Below are 14270 nucleotides of genomic sequence, written 5' to 3'. Positions count from 1 at the left end.
GAGTCCCCAAACACGAGAGATCCACAGACAGAAAGGGAAAATGAGGGTCATGTGACCCCGTGGGCTACAGAGGGGAGAGGCGGCCCTGGGGCTTCAGAGAGGAGGAAGGTCACCAAAGGACAATAAGAAGAGCAGGTTTCAATAATTAGAGGTTCGCCCTGCCCTATAGGCTGGTCATAAAAGTTCTGCCTGGCGATAGCTCTTATTATGGGCAAGGCCCCCTAATTTAAATTCTTGACGGGAGAGGCATTTTTCTCGTGAGCCTGCAGAGTCTTGGTTGTCTTTCAGTTCAAGGAATTTCACAGGCCACAGTGGTACATCTTGGGGTGAGTCATGCTGAACCCCTGCATCATTAAATCAATTATCTCAAATTAAATCTCTGGCTAAATCCTCTGTAATGGTGGTTCTCTGGACTTTGGGATTTCACAAAACAGGAAAATTAACAAAAATGTTTGGGCCATCTATATTAGGTTAATGTTACTGAGTGTGGTTTTTTTTTTTTTATATTTTGCACACTTTTATTTTAAACCTGTCATTTTCATGATGTTCCTATTTTAAAAGAAAAGACATTTCAATGCAAAAGTAGAGAGTGCACAATCTCAGAGTACGTCACAGTGAGATAAATAAATTCCTTTTTGAAAAACTCTCGCATTGTTCTTATTTCTCTCACTTTGTGCAAATCAGTAAAATCCTTGCCGCCCACTGAATCCAGCCTACGGATCATCCCGGGAACCACTACTATAAGGAACTAGCCAAAGCGACAGAAGTTCCTTCACAAAAGACCTCTTCTGCTTATGAATGGCTCCTTTCAAGAGATGGTGGAGGCTGAAGATTTCCAAGCTGGGTAAGAAAACAGCAAGGGAAGGAAAGTAACCTCTTTTAAAGCCGAACCTCCAAAGAACTTCCTAGGAGAACATCTGTAACTTCTGTTCCTGTACGATAAAGTACTCCTCAGGCCTAAAATGCCCTAGAAGTAGTAGAAAGGGATGGGGAAGGTGTAGAGAACGCTACCCTCTGTGGACACAAACTCGCTGGACCAGGGAGGTGGAAGTTAAGTCAGAGGCAGATGGTTGGAGGTTGTAACAGCTGTGTGGGCCCGGGAGCGAATGCTGAAGGGAGAGGGTCATAATCCCAAAAGAGAAACTGAGATTCTGCTTTTCTGAGAAACCAGAATTTCCGCTTTCGTTTACTCAGTGGCTTTTTGGCAGCAGCCTACTTCCAGTCTGTAGTTTTAACAGGACCCCAAACGGTTCTTAACGTTATCCACTCAGATAATGCTGCAACTTCTTTTTAAAAGATATCAGGTTGTAAAGAACCACAAGTTTGTCACAGCCATTCTCACACCTCGCTTTATCTGTATCCTACATCATATTGTCTGAGAAAAGATACTTAAAAAAAAAAAGAAAGAAAAACACCCCACCTGAGCCCTTGGTGGGATTTACTGGGTTGGTACAACTTAGGGTATGAGTCCTATGACATTTTGGGTCATAAGGCTGTTCCTATGTTCTGTTTGATCGACACTGTTGCATTTTGCTGTCTCTTATAAGACTCTCTCTTCAACTAGTCAGGTAAAAGTCAATCTAGGACTCTCCCTGGATAGTGGGGGCATTCATGGGACCCCCGAGCCCTCACACTGTGTGCTCCTCACCTACAGGAAAACAGGAAACCACGAAACCACAGCTGCTGGAGACGTAGAGGTTCTTGCCACAACCTCTCTCCCGAGCTTGAAATTAGGCCCCAAAGGGGCAAGACATTGAAATGAGAAATCTAATCCTAAACAACTTTTTAGCTCTTTTTGCTATTAAAGCTCTGGTAGCGTAGTACAGTTTTCCCCAGAGGTAAGTTTAGCCACGTTCACGAGGGCAGGCTGTGAGGCACCTGGGGATGCTCTGGAATGCTTCGGGAGTCTGTTGTGCACAGTCCAGCCGTCCCTGCGACGTAGACTCTTGTCCCCTTACGTAACAGGTGAGATGTCTGACCACTAGACTTTGACATAATCCCAACACTTTTTAACATAAAACAGAAAGTAAAAGAAGGTACTAAAACAATACATCCTCATCATGGGAACTTGGGGGCAAACAGAGGTAGAGGTTGATCGCCAGGCTCTCGGCCTCTGGTTACACCACCGCCCTGTTTCTTCATGTCACTTACCCTTCCTGTGTCCTTTTCCAGAAACAGGTGCCCTCGTGGTGCCCGAACCACCTTTTATTCTCTGATCACCCATGTGTGTGTGCATGTTACTGCCCCAGGCGTCTCACTTCCGCTGGCTACGAACTTCCTTCTTGCGGGTGGCTCACTGCAGTTCAAGACACTCTGGAGCGTGAGGACAGGAGGGCTTTTGTTTTAGTTGCTGTTTCCCACCGGAAATCTATGAAAGTGCACGTTTGCCTATGTAGCACCTATGTAGCCATCATCCTGCTTCAGGATCTTTATTAGTTGGACAGATACAACGAGTAGCTTGTGTCTAGAATACATTTCTTTGATTCCCAGCGAAGTCGAATACTCTCCTGTAGTCTTTTGTCTGAACCTTGTATTTTGGTGACGTCCTGGTTAAGTCTCTTAGGCAGAACCAGCTGCAGTGACACTTCCCGCCGATGACCATTTAGAGACCAGCAGTGATGTTCAAGGGCAGCACTCCGCAGAGAATGCGAGTGAGAGGGCCACAGCACTCGACTGTAATCATCAGACGCTCCACTTGACATGCAATTATAAAGAGAGGCAGTATGTTGTTTTAAAGTGGAAGACGTGAACTCTTTCCCCTCCCATGCGTTCCCTGTGTAGTTTTAACTTGGTTCAGCACTTCTATGTGACATTCCATCGTCTACCCGTGAACTGAACTGGTTAGCTTTCTGTCTGCTTCCTCCTGTGGTCCGTGAGGATGAGGAAGCCGCTCCAGGTGAGGTTATTATTCTGGAGGGCCCCTTGAAATACAGATGCACACATTCCAGGGTTCTGAAGTATAATCTCAGAACCATTTCCACTGCTGTTAAAATGTCCCACCTCTCGTTGAGGGGCCAACCCAAATGAATCACTTGTTTAAAATAACCGCTTAAACATCTCTAAGGATAATCGACAACTGAGTTGCATAAGCCTTGCCTCGTTGACATTAGTCTCGGTGCCTCCAATGAGCAGAAACCCTGCCTTGCACTTCTGAAACTCTTAGAGCATCTTACCTGCTCCTCGACACATAGGTAGGAACATGTACATCTTTATGAACTTGACAAATTCCCAGTGGTCCATTGACGTTTGAGGACTACCTCATTGGTCAATATTCAGCCCCCCTTCGTCTGGTGTTTCTGTATATTTTGAAAGCCCAGGCTTATGGGAATGGTGGATCCCGGAATTCTGGGAGAAGTCAAGTGAATGGTGAATCTCTCTCTTTAAGCTGAGGGTGAGCTTAGAGTCCAGATAGGAGCCGTATAGGGTGCACAGACCCATAAACATGGCCAGTGTCCTTGCCCAGGGATGCCAGGGAGTGCAGCACATTCGACAGAAGCAATGTATGTAAATGGAGAGGCCAGAAGTCAGAGATGGCGGGGAGGAACACCGCAGTACCCCACTGCTTGAGCTGTAGGCACGTCCCCTAGTCATCCAAAGCTCTGAGCAGGGTTTCCTTATCACTTCATTGGCGTAACCATGCCCTGTGTTTTCAAAGATGTGAAGCAGGAGCTCTCTTACTGGAAGGACCTTAGTTACCATCACTTTACAGAACACGAGCAATGGCCAGTATAGCTGATGATGCACTACACGCCCCAGCCGGTCTACTCTTGCTTTAACCTTAGCAGAGCGTTCCTCAATCCTGGCTGCATGTTAGGGCCTCCTGGAGGACTTGTCCTTTTCAATCCAGATGTCTCAGCTCCACCCCAAAGGTTAAGAGTTCAATTCTGGGAAAAGGACCAGAAATTGTTTGTTTGTTTTTTCAAAGCTCCCAAGGCTCTTTTGTCCTTGTCTCTACTTTCCGGGAGTCTCCATCAATTTTTATTCCAACCCTCCTTTTGAGTTCCTAGTTCTACCATCATATTTTAATATAACACGTTTACCATTACACAACGTGAGTTCCTTAGGTGGCCTTTGCTGCCGTTGTTGTTTCAAGTCATTAGAGACCTCTCTAAAGGCAGCTGTTAAAGGCCAAGGTCTCTTTGCAAACCGGGCGGCCTCCACCCCTCAGGTCCCTACTCTTCCCTCCTGGTCTGCTGGGCTCTGCAGTCTCCGTCCCACCCCCTCTAGGGTTTCAGTGGGAAATGTCAGAACACTCCAGCCTGCAGTCCTTCCGTCGACCTCTCTGTAACCGATTTCTCCCTGTGGACCAGTGGGAACAAAGCTGCAGGTTAATGTCAAAAGGATTGCAATCCCTGCTGCACTCAGAACTCTCCTGCACCTGTGCCCAGAGGCGTCAGGAAGTATAGGGTATCAGGGCCTGCGTCCTAGTCAAGGTCAAAGGCAAGTTCTTCATTAGCATCATGCTCAGGACTTTTCCTAGGCTTCACTGAGGCAAAATCGAAAGAAAAAGGCAACATGCTGTCACGCTCTCCATGACAGGAAGCCCACGGGAAAGAACCGGGGGTATTGGGGTCCCCCATCAGAAGTGGGCTTTCTGTGCAGTGGTGCAGACCGCCAACACAGCCCCTGTGCTTTTTGCTTTCCACGGAATCTGAGGGCTGGTCCCACGGCGCAACACACAAAACACAAACCCGGGAATGTTCTGGAAGTGGGCAGTCGTGACGGTCACACAATATTGTGGGTGTACTTAATGCAACCAAATTGTACACGTAACAGTGTTTTCAATGGTAAGTTTTATGCGAATTTCATCACAATTGTTTTTAAAGGAAGAAACTCAGTTGCTTGCTTCTAAAACCTAAGATCCATTCTTGATTCTCTCCTTTACTTACCCCACTAGATCAACCTATCAGAAAGTCTCGTCATCTCTTCCTGCAGAAGACTTTTGACTTCTGGAATCATCCTCTCCATCTCCACAGCCACGCCCTGTTCCAAGCCACCTTTGTCCCCTTTGATGACCTCAGCAGTAACCTCCACACTCCTGACCACTTTGACAGGCCCTTCCCCTCCTGCAGCCCATTTCCCTCTCAGAAGACAGATGATAAGTTAGCTCATGTCAAAGGACTGTTTGAAACCTAATGGCTTCTTCTGGCTCTTGGGATACAAGTTAAGCTTCCTACCTGGACCCCAGGCCCCATGTGATCCACTGCAATTTGCGTCTTCAGCTTCATCTCCTGCTACTTTCTTACTCGCTGTCCATGATCCAGCCACTCTGGCCATCTTTCTGCTCCTTGAACATGCTCAGCTTGTTCCCACCTCACGACCTTTGCTCTTGCTGTTTCCTTGGCCAGGCCCCTGCATGCTGGCTCCTTCCTGCCATTCAGACCTCAGCCTCATTTCACCTCTGATGCATGGGTCACCGGCCAGCAGTGATCACGGAACGCTGCGGATGGCTTGCCGAAAATACGCGAGAGAAAACATGCACAGAGACAGACCAGTTTCTGTGGAGAAGTAGGGACGGAATGGCCACCCCCTCTAGTGAGGAGCGTGCCGATTTACCGTCCATACCTGCTTTTATTGGGCTCATTTTGCATAATAATTCAGGTAAAGTACAGTACTCATTAGGGGGAAGTAAAGAACCATAGAAAACAAGGAACTCTGCCTGTCTATTGAGTCGGGGTCAAAGAGCTGTAAGACTTTGAAGAACAAACTAACTTCCTCCTTGGACCCCTCTCATTCAACTGAGAGCATTCTAAACAAAGAAGGTTTCACAGGAATTTACATGTTCTTTCTTAGGCCTGATCACCCGGGAAATCTGCCCTTTTCAGCACAGAGCTGCACCACCCTGTCATTGTTTCAGGCTTAGGTGGAGAACGGGAACTAAGGCAACCAAGAGATAAGGAGATCTTCTCCCAGACGATGAGGACTCAGGCTATGTCAAAGCCGAGGAGCGAGGGTCCATCACCCCCTTTTGCTGCAGCCTCCCAAATCCTTCTTTTGGGGGGCCTCCCAAAGTGACCGTGCCTGTCTTAGGTCGTTCCCCCCGTGGGCAATCTTACCCGTCTTTGGCTAACCGACCAAGCTTTTTGGGGTTCAGTTATGAATAAAGCAGCAGAAGCAGCATTCCTGCCAGGGAGATAAGCTTTTGTCTCCTTGCTGGCTTACGGTTCCAAGGGCGTTCCCTCAGCCTTAGCCTAGGCGGGGGTTTCAGCTTCTGATACCCGTCAGGGCGGTTCCCAACACACCTCTGCAGAAAGGTGTCCCTCCATCACATGTCCCTGTTGCATTTTCCTTATAGCCCTTAGCATTCTTTAGTATTTTCTTGTTTATTTGTCTAATACAGTATTGTCTACCTCCTCCCCCTGAAATCGGGAAAGTCAGCATTTGTGCTGCCTGTCACTACCAGAACCAATAAGTAGAGACAAGGATTGAATGAATCTTTGTGGGTACTTTATTCCGATACAAGCGGTCTGAGAAGACAGTGGGTTGTGTACCCTAACAGTCATCTTAACATCTCATCTCAAGCCAACCTTTTCATAAAAAGAAGGAAATGGTAGGTAAGACATTTGGGGAAAAGGTTAATCAGGTAAGAGTTGCAGTCCAGCAGTGATTTTTCCTATTACATCTTTATCTACTGATCAACAATTTTTAAAAAGATTTTATTTATTTTTAGAGAGAGAGGAAGGGAGGGAGAAGGAGAGAAAGAGAAACATCAAGGTGCAAGAGGAACATCCATTGGTTGCCTCTTGCACACCCGCAGCCAGGGACCTGGTCTGCAACCCAGGCACGTGCCCAGACCAGGAAGTGAAGCAGCGACCTTTCGGTTCATGGGATGATGCTTAACACACTGAGCCACACCAGTCAGGGCTCAACAAGTCTTTATCTTCATCACTGGATGTTCCTTCCCTGAAACACGATGGCTCAGACCCTCTGGGGCACAAACGTTGAGTTGCTTGTTGACCCCCTGAGTCATGCAAGTCACGTATTCCTGTTCCTGGAAAAACAGCTTTCCACATGCATCAATCACTTACGCCTATCAACTCTAACTGGACAGAAAATCTTTAACTCTTTAGTTACCCTATCACCCCTAGAATGGAAACTCCAGGAACAGCAGAGATTGCACTGCTGTATTCCCAGCACCTAGAACGATGCCTGACACATAGCAGGTGCGAAACAAGAATGACTGAGTGAATGAATGAAAAATGAAAGTGCATTTCCAAAACCTCAGGAATCTCACTGGCAGTGAGATTCCTCAAAAGATATGTCTGTGCCCAGAACCTGGGACTGTGACCTTATTTGGAAAAAACAGTCTTTACAGACTTAATTAAGTTAAGGATCTTGAGATGAGATCATCCTGAACTACCCAGGTGGGCCCTAAGTCCAATGATGAGTGTCCTTATAAGAACACAGAAAGGGCCCTGGCTGGCGTAGCTCAGTGGATTGAGCGTGGGGTGGGAACCAAAGCGTCGCAGGTTCGGTTCCCAGTCAGGGCACATGCCTGGGTTGCAGGCCACGGCACCCAGCAACCGCACATTGATGTTTCTCTCTCTCTCTCTCTTTCTTCCTCCCTTCCCCCTCTAAAAATAAACAAATAAAATCTTTTTAAAAAGAAAATATATATCAATAAAATTAATATTCACTAATATATCAATTTAATTAAAAAATGTAAAGCTTTAAAAAAAAAAGAACACAGAAAGGGAGAAGACACAGGCGCCTGTGAAGACAGAGGCAGAACTGGAGTGTGCTGCCACAAACCGAGGCATGCCTGGAGCCACCAGAATCTGGGAGAAGCAAGGAAGGACCCTCCCACGCAGAGCCCTAGCAGCCGGGCTCTGCCAACACCTTGATTTCAGGTTTCTGTCCTCCAGAACCGTGAGACGCACATCCCCGCTGTTGGAAGCGACCCAGTTTGTGGTATTTGCTATGGCAGCCCTAGGGCAAAAAACGGCAGCCCCAGGACAGTAATACACTCCCCAAATTCTTTTGAACTTCGTGGGCATGCATTGTGTGCTGACTTTGATGCTAAATTAGCCGCATAAACCAGGACGTGCTTATTTCCCACATGTTTGACATATTCCGCCACCTGAGAGCTAGGGGAAGGAATGTATTGTTCCACCTCTTGGCGTCGCCCACGGCAGTCTGTAGAGTGTTAAGGTCAGGTACTCAGCAAGTAGGCATCTGTGGGGGTTCCGAATAGGTTATCCCAGAGAGGTGCTCTGTGTGTGGTATGCCGATTACTTTGACCTAAAGGCATGTTAGCTTTAGGCTCAAGAGAAACTTCTACCCTTCCCTTTAACTACCTCAAACAACTTGAATGAAGGACCTTGCCCACAGTGAGAGATTATCAGATAGTTTCTTTTGACCTATTTACAGGGCAAAACAAACTCACCTCTGTTCTTCTCATCATCCTGCAATGACCCTTAGAAGCCCCCAAGATGCAGTGCCTCATCCCTAGCTGAGGATGTCTTACATGTCTCAATTCCCTTTCTATCTTGGAACCTCTGGGGCGGGTGGAGTCTCTAACTCTCGTGTGGGCAGGGTTCCCATACATATGTGTGTGTTCAATGTGTTTATTTTCTCATAGCAACCTCTCCCGTGTCTACTTGATTACTAGACCAGCCAGCAGAACCTTGAGAGCAGAGGGAAGTTTGCTCCTCCCACACTCACTGACTGAACAGTGGGGAACAGGGACAGGCTCACTGTGCAGACAGAGGTCACAAAGCGGCAACAGGGGCATCTGAGCGATCCCGGGGACTTTGCCACCTGTGAAAGCCCCAAGGTGACACAGGCCGGAACGTAAGTTTGGCCCTGTCCACACCCATCTGCAGTCCCTCGAATCCAGTCTCGAGCTCCTATCACCTCAGTGCCCCCCCTGAGCCTGACAACTGGGGACAGGGTCTGCGAGCCTTGTGCTCTGACTGGTGCTCGCAGAACTGTCAAAATGACCGGGTGCTCGGAGGGGAACTGACAGGATGGCGGAACGGACAGGCTTCGTTCTCAGTTCCTCCTGTGCCCCAGCTGTCGCCGCACACCCGGGTCTGGCGGTGTTCACCGGGGCCTTCCCGCACGAAGGTGGGGAGGGATGGGGGTAGAGAAAAACCAAGGGGGGAAAACAGCTCACAAGAAGGCAGGAGAAACAGCAGGCTCAAGGGAAAAGCAATGACCTCACGGTTGCTTAGTCTGTAAAAACTGGCTCTGGACAAAGAAGGTTGCCCTCTGTCCTTTTTGGGCACCAGAGGAGGAGAGAGCCCCTTAGTACGTAGGTAGGAGCCAGCAGCTGTGTCAGGGGATAGCAGGCACTTATTTGCCCTTTTCTAAGGCCACAACTCTGTTTTCCTTCCCTTTTTTGACTGTGGGTTTTTCCACTTTATCTTTCCTGCCCAGGCTTTGCTGAGGAGCTCTGTGCTCCTTTGCAACAAGGTTCTTCTCACCTGTTGAAGGGAAGAGACTCTGTAAATGCTCCACAGGGTACACAGGACTACAGAAGGCAACAGGGTACCGCCTCTGCTCCCACCTGTGCCTCTTTGTGGGCGGAGAGCCCGGACCATTGACCTTCCCGCACTGGGCCAGTGGGGGGCCCCATGTGGCCAGGACAGAGATGGTGGGAGGTCTGTCTATTGCCATTTTTCTCTGCTGCCTTTTAAGGACTTTTCCCCCACTTTCTTTTCAAATGCAGAAAGGAGCAAATATGTATGTGAAGCAAGAAGTGAGGATAAAGAAAGGAAAGGAAAAGGGCCAAGGGAGAGAGCAAGGGGGCACACCTGTGGAAAAAACACCAGGCGCACGAGAGGATCAGGTAACAAAGTTGGCACAAGCAACAGAGAGAGAAGTTCTCTCCGTGCCATGTAAGGAAGATCAATCAGTAGGCAAACTGAGGGTGTGAGCACCTTCTGTACAGTTAAGACTAAGGGTGGATTTCCTCAACTGTAGACATTCAAGATTGAAAGTGGCCAACAAGAGCAATGAACTTGAACTTGAAAGAAGAGTCATAATGCATAAATTATAATCTGAGAAGTGAGGGAGGCTGTACACATGTGACTGGGTGTCACACACACACACACAGAGGCCTGCCTGTGCACACGCTTTGGCTTAGAATGAATCTACCTGGGCCTTGGTTTATCTCGGGAGGGTTCTGCGTGGACCATGATGGGGTCAAAGCTGGGATGGACGAGTGACACTGGAAGGGGCGGCTTTCATGTGGTGGAACTGGACTGGCCTCGGATGAATTCTTAAAATCACTTTGTTGTCAAATAAAACACAAGTACACACCCCAAAGTAAAATGAATTTAAAAATAAAATATAGCACAGGTAGAGAAAATCATGCAAAACAAATGTATGGCTTTCATAAATTACTGCGAGGTGAACGCCTTTGTAGCCACTACCCAGATCTAAGAGTAGAACTCTTCCCCAAAGTCCCTTCTGGGTCCACCCCCCTCCAAGTAAAGCCCCTCCCTCCCCCAAATAGTAGTGACCCCTGACTTCTACAGGAATTACACACTTGAGCTTTTTCTGGTTGTACCACCCGGGCATGCACACCAGGCACTCTGGTTTACTTCGTCTTCTTCATGTTTAACTGGGTGTGTCTCCTAGGCCTCCTTCCTGTCTGGATTTCCCCCGGAGCTTCCCCATCCCTCCAGTTTCTCTGTGACAGACCTGCAGAGTTTCCCACAGGCTGCATTTGCTGGTCACGCTCTCCCAGGGCTGGGAAAGGCCCTAGCCACCATTTGCGAGAATGGTGGGAATGCATAATGGAAAAGACTCCTGTGCAGGAATCTGAGTGTTTCCCCAGCTCCAACTGCAACTGGGAAAGGATCTGGCTCAGCTGGGGGATGTACAATGTGGTGATCACAGGGCCAGGGGCCATGGAGTCCATCGGAGCAGCGACTCATTCCTGTATCCTCATCTATATGAAGGACACAGTTGTTTATACAGGACACACTCCTATCACAGGGTGGTTGTAGGGATTCCATAAAGGAAAGCCCTTCTTGCTGCTCCTGATGCAGAAGATGCATTTTCTCCTGCTACTATGACCAGGTACTCTCCCTGCTAGTTAGTACGAAGAATCACTGTGGACAAATCAGTTCACCTCTGTGCACGTCAGGCTGGACTTCCAAAGAATCAGCCCTTTCCTGCAGTGTGGTTAAAAACACATGCCTTTAAATATACGTCTTCCTAAGTTGACATGTGTGCCTGCTTTTCTTCCTACAAAGCCTCTCCTCTTCTCCGTTGGCTTCGGCAGTTGACAGCGTTTCAGACAAGTGAGTCAGCTGAGGCGGGCCCGGTAAATTGCTGGAGCCAGACGCGTGTGGGTCTTCCTCAGGGGAGGGGGTCGGGGCAGGTGCTCATTTTATTCCTTGCCAAGCACTGGCTGAAGTAACTTTAAAATGTGCCCTCCCTTCCCCATGGGTCTGTTTTGAGATCCAAAGGAGATGATAACATCTTCAAATCTCCTTGAACGTGGAAGCACTGGCCAAGGGCTGGGGCTGTTTTTGTGCATTTCTTCCTCACTGGACCTGTCCCCCTGCCGGGCTGGTAGCTGTGCTCCGCCTAGAACCCGGGCGTGATCCCCCAGTGCTGGGGTAAAAAGCATGCCTGGCAGACTGCCTATCCATGTCTCATGTCTGGTAACTCCTTCAATTAAAAGCAATTGAAACTCTTGGCTAGCAAGAGGAAACCCTGCCGCCAGCTACACTCAGCAATGAGGGAAGAACGTCTGTCAAGCCAAGGGTGGTGGGGGGGGCGGGCAGGGTGGAGACGGAGCCATTGGAGACTCGGAGCTCAGCAGGGCACCACCAGGAGGCAAAGCGATGGCAAAGGAGCCGTCCTGGCAGCGGGACCAACTCGAGCAAGTTGATTTCTCTTTTGTGAAATTTCACTTTCTGCTTTAGGAACATTCAGACTCGCACACAAGTAGGGAGGATAGTATGAGGACACCCGGAGTGACCCGTTATCAACCTTCTGCCCTGGAGGCTGTGGAAGATGAGACTGAGAGGACTTGGTGACGGATCAGGTGGTAGGGGAGCTGGGATGGTGAAGAGGGGAGGAGAGCAAAAGAGAAGGAAGGAAGTAATCCACAATGACCCTGGGCCTCTGGGCGGGGTTGAGTAGAGAACACAGGAAGTCAGGCCAGCCTGGAGGAGGACGATGAGCTGGGTGAGCAGAGGCTCGCTGGAGTGTCGGGCTGTGCTCGTACCGCACTGATACCTACTAAGCGAATAAGCAGAGCACCCGGCGTCCACCAAGCACTCTCTGAGCCTCCTGCAGGACTGGCCCGGCCTGAGGGAGCTGCCGGAGCATCTGGTTTGTTTCTCCTCTAGGCCTTACGTGCTCGTTTTGCTCCTTGAGGGTTTCTGAAAATGAAAAACCACCACCTAGACTTTTTCCCAGAAAAAGAGAGTTTTAGCGTATAAACAGAAGGAAGCCTGGCGTAGCTCAGTGGATTGAACACGGGCTGCAAACCAAAGCATCACAGGTTCAATTCCCAGTCAGGGTACATGCCTGGGTTGCAGGCCATGGCCCCCAGCAACTGCACATTGATGTTTCTCTCTCTCTCTCTCTATCTCCCTCCCTTTCCTCTCTAAAAATAAATAAATAAATAAAATCTTTTTTAAAAAAAGAAGGAAGCAAGATAGTGTTCTAGAAAGAAAGCAGGTGATGCAACAAGGCTCTGTTCCACCTTGCAGGCAGCTGCCCAGGTTCTACTCTAGGGGGAGGTCTCTTCTTTTTTTTAATAATTTTGTTTTAAATTTAGATTTTATTGTAGAGAGAGGAGAAGGGAGAAAGAAAGAAAAACATTGATGTGAACGAGAAACATCGATTGGTTGCCTTCTGCCTTCTACAGGAGCTCTGACGGGGCAGAGCACAGAGCCGGCAACACAGGCACGTGCCCTGACCAGGAACCGAACTGGCAACCTTTGCAGGACAACGCCCAACCCACTGAGCCACGGGGTGTCTCTTCTGGGAGCACAGAACCCAGCTGTACCTCCCAGCTGGCCGCATTCTTCCTCTGCTGGGAATATACAGGGAGTGTGCCATGCAGGTCAGGCTGACCTACAGATGGGGGTGGGGAGCAGGCTCCCCCTCATCCCAGACGGGGAATATCTGTCTCATTTTATGTCAGGATGGCACTAACTGTTCTCCTTGAGTACGCAGAGTTCCTGCTTCTCCCCTGGTTGTAACCGGCGATGTTATCACCCTGGTTGGCTGATCCTGATGATTCTGAAGCAACTTCCTTATTGCCATTCTCGACATTATGGGCAACACCAAGGGTGCTCTTAGAGTCTCTGGTTATATAACCCTTGGGAGGGTAGATAACTCTGCGCCGATATAGACCTGAGTCACTTAAGCTGCGTTCATTACCTAGAAAGACCTCGGTCATTCTGACCAGTCCTATACTGTTGCGTACTTTCCTTCACCTTCTAGCCAAAAAGCAAGACAAACAAATAACTTGATTAAACTTCTACCAGCCTTCTACCCAGCTCAGCTTTTCTAGCCTCCCTTTTTCCTTCTCCAGAATCTCAATAGCCAACTAATTGGACGGTTTGACCTTGTTTTATTAGTTCATTTATCTCTGGGTGTTGCAACTTATCTAGGGAACAGGGAGGAAAAGTGCCAAGAACTCACGTGGAGCAGGAGCAGTGCCTCCAGGCCTATCTTGGTGCAGAGGTGGCTGTAACAACCGCTAATGTGGTGGGAGGAGAGATACGAGAGGCTTATTCTTTGTGAAGCAACAGTAAGGTATGCTCTGGGCTTCCATTCTAGGGAGGGCCCAAGCCTGGGAGCCTCTAGTTTTGCTCCCTTGGGCACAGCCTGGGTGCCAATTACTCCAAAAGCCTCTCCACCCCGTCTGGTGCAGCTCAGCCACTTGATTAACTGTCTCTTTCTTGGTGTCCTGCCTGTAGGCTCATTGGCAGGGCCCTCAGTTGCTTTGTCACCCACCACAGTGAGGAAGGAATCTGCCCTGCCTCTCTCCCTCCCTGGGTGCCTGGCCACGCATTCAGCTCCTCCTCCTTCCTCTCAATGCCACTCAGTGGCCTGTGATGGGACTACTGCAAAGATAGATCCCACAGATGAGAGCTGCCTGAAATTCACTGAGGAAACAGACTTAGGGTATGTATCACATTGATTATGAACTTGTAGGAAGTGGGGCCACTTAGTTGCCTGTTGGGGGAGCCTGGGGGCGACACCAGCCAGGGAAGGATGGGCGGTGGACAGGCTGCCTGAACCGTGCTCCCTGGGTTAGGGGAGAGGACTGGGGCAGGAAGGGGGTACAG

Source organism: Phyllostomus discolor, chromosome 6 (genome assembly GCF_004126475.2).
Source record: "Phyllostomus discolor isolate MPI-MPIP mPhyDis1 chromosome 6, mPhyDis1.pri.v3, whole genome shotgun sequence".
Classification (NCBI taxonomy): domain Eukaryota; kingdom Metazoa; phylum Chordata; class Mammalia; order Chiroptera; family Phyllostomidae; genus Phyllostomus; species Phyllostomus discolor.
The sequence above is the reverse complement of the archived record's forward strand: the minus strand, read 5'-3'. Positions refer to the sequence as shown.